Raw genomic sequence first — 3,377 nt, 5'->3', positions numbered from 1 at the left:
TTTTTTTGTTTGAATCTAAATATAATAAGAAGAAATTAGATATACAATCTTTGGACTCAAAATGGAATCTAAATATAAATACAAGTCATGGTATTCAATATTCTCAAATTTGAGTTTATCGGAAACAAATTACAGATCATTAAGCCTTGATGATTCTCATGATTTCTCTCTTCGTATGATCTGTCAATACACCCAATTCCTTTCACATCCAGAAGAGGAAGAATGTTGCGCTGCAAGAATTCTAACACTAATTTCTGCAAATTTGGTGGCCTTTGACCGAAACATCTTCCACAATGTCATATAAAAGAGATAATATTAGTTAATTAATTATTTGATATGGCATGATAGAATAATGCATTCTAACATATTTTATTCACTTAACAAGGCTGCTTCTTTAGCCATGTCTTAAGCAATTTGGTTTCCCAAAGGCTTCTCAATTGTCACGGAAAAGCCTAACTTCATTCATTGTTCATGTGTTGGTTTGGGACATATAATCTTATTCCAATTCAGTTCAGTTAAACCTTGCAGTATTCAGTTTTTGGCAATTGTCATTTATCAAACTAAAATGTGGATTTAGAAAATATGCGCACAATGTTATTACCTTGTCTTTAGCTGAGTACCATCTCTTCTTTATAAAATACTTGTGTAAGGTTTCGTACGAACCTTTTGACATTCCTAAACATTATCTTGATTGCTCTCCTTCGCTCACTGTAACATTCATCATAAAGAAATCCTATTGTGTTTTTATTCCATCTCGCACCTTTTTTCACTACAGATGGGCTCAAGCGAATATCAATCTTTCACGCACACCATAGAGAAGCGACAAACTTTGGTGAGATCCATTTTTATACAATTGCTAAGGTATGTGGGAACGACAAAAAACACCAATCAGAACATAAACAATTTTAATAAACAATGCATAAATCATATAAAAGTTAAAGTATGGTTTAAAAGGCAGACAGAAATACTTATAAGCATTCTTCTATAAACTGGTAAATGATAGATAATTTAAATATGTCGTTGGGCCATTTTAATGCATGAGAGAGTATGCGGCATCATCTTCACTGCCAAGAATAGTATGTAAAAATGTTGAGATGTTGAGGTGTTGTCTTTTAGTCCTTAGAAATTAGAATGTGTATATTAATATTTAAACCTTAAAAAAAAAACTTTATTAAGAATCATATCACTTATGCATAATATTATTTAATAAATGCGTGTTGGAATATAGAGTTTCAAGATTAAAAATATTGGCACTTCTCATATATATTTTGATTGAGCCAGATTAAATGTTTGATTGTAGCTTGACTTGTAAATAATTTGAATGTTTGAGATGCAATTTTTTGACTCAGATCATGTTAAACTCGATTAAAGGATGACATAAAACAGCTGAGAATAGTTGATACCTCAAAGACTTGGCCCATCCAGTTTGGCCTATTTACGTTCCTAAGCTGATGATCCTAGATTTAAGAAGCATTTCAGATGTTTCAATAATATTTACGTAATTGCAATTTTATCACGCCATGGCAGAGCATTCCACATGGATTGAAGAAAAAATTTCGAATGACTCAATGCATAGATGGATTTCTTCTAAGCATTCCTTCACCATTGTGCATCCTTGATTACACCAGTAACTTTTCTTTTTATTGTATTAAGTAAGTACATTATTTACCTCATATCCATATGCAGACGTGATATGTGCAGCCATTCAATTTTGTTTTGTTTAAAAGTGTAATAGATGTTATATAGGCTATCAGTCCTTATTGATGGGTGTTGTCTTGAAGGAAAATGAAATTAATAGATGTAAAAAAAACAAGAAAATGAGTCCAGCTTCAATGATTTACATGGTGATATACATAGAAAAATTATTCAAATAATCGATTTCGACACCAAAATAGTCTAGCTAAAGATGGGCATGAACAAGGTAGTTAATCTGTAACACACAACTGCAATTTCATATTTCCATATTAAACAAAGAAAATTCATCACGATTCACCAGCCTACCGTCGGCTGCAATAAGAGCGCGTGTGAAAAATAAAACTCCGGTGGGTAGGAGAGGAGAACTTGCACAAGAGAAGGAAGCCTTCAGTTCGATCGGCTCAGGTCGCTCCGCAAAACAGCCTTCCCGTCTCGTGCGAGTCGCGGTTTCTCTCGTGCGTCCTCGCTCCGCTGGACGAAATGAAGAATGCGCGAAATGAGTAGAGGATATGGTTTCACGGTGTAAATTTTGTATTTGTTTTTTACCGATGTCTTCTCTCAGCCTTTTGGATTAAATCGGGACGGGCTAAGTAAAGTTTTATTTGAACCGGGCCGGATTTTTATAAACCGAGCCCCGTTTTTCCGAGTTCGACCGGTTCAATTCGATTCTTCTGCAGAAAGGTTCTTAGGCAACCCGTAACGGCCGGCCGGCCGGTCGGTTCAACCGGTTGACACGGCCGGTCCGGTCGGTTTTCAAAAACGTTGCTAAAAACAAAAGCTATCTGTCAATTTTTTTAGTACTGTAACTTTAAAAAAAATTTGATTTTTATAAAGTAATTTCTTCAACTAATTTTTTTAAATATTTAAGTCGCCATGAAACTTAGATGTTACGTAGGATGAGGGTGTCAATTCAGGTCAACGGGTCGGGTCGGGTCATCGAGGTGACTCGGGCGTTAGACAGGTTGATCCAACCATGACCCATTTAGCTAGACGGTCAGAACATTAAACGCCGAACCGCGATCGCGACTGGTTATAGGGTTGACCGACCCGACAACGACCCGGCAAACACTGAATGATCTGGATTCCTCTCCACATTCCCGCATGTAAGCGCACGCGCGCATAGGGACTAGTGGAGGATTGGAGCGGAACTGACGTGTAGTGAGTAGGAGGGGACCGACGGTGCAAGCACTCGACGACGTCGACGTTCGACGAAGGTGATCCGCGGACTCGCGTCCCGCGGGAGGAGCCGGAGCGAACCTGCGTGGTGGCCCGATGCGAATACGGTTGGCTAAGGCGGACCAGACGAGCGTGCAAAATCCCTTGGGGTTGATGGCGCTTGATTCCCTCCACTGTCCCACTGGACCCAGATGAATGACGACGTTCAATCTGATCATCCCTCGTTTCCTCCACCGGTTCCACGCACGGTAAATAATTTAAATAGGCGGAGCCAAAATGCCTATCTCGGTTAGATTTTGAACGCTCCGTGTTTTAACGGTCAATTTCGGGTTGCCGGTTGACCGGATCGACCCATTTTTTTAAACATGCTAAACTTTAACCCACCCAAGAAATGGGTCGATCCTTAGGTTCGGTTGGGACAATAATTGAACCCCTCATCGACGGGAAAATAATAAATGATTAAAATTCACAAGATCGCTTTATGGACCCTTCCATCCCGCAAAGTA

Source organism: Dendrobium catenatum, unplaced genomic scaffold (genome assembly GCF_001605985.2).
Source record: "Dendrobium catenatum unplaced genomic scaffold, ASM160598v2 fragScaff_scaffold_437, whole genome shotgun sequence".
Lineage (NCBI taxonomy): Eukaryota > Viridiplantae > Streptophyta > Magnoliopsida > Asparagales > Orchidaceae > Dendrobium > Dendrobium catenatum.
This window is presented reverse-complemented; position numbering follows the sequence as displayed.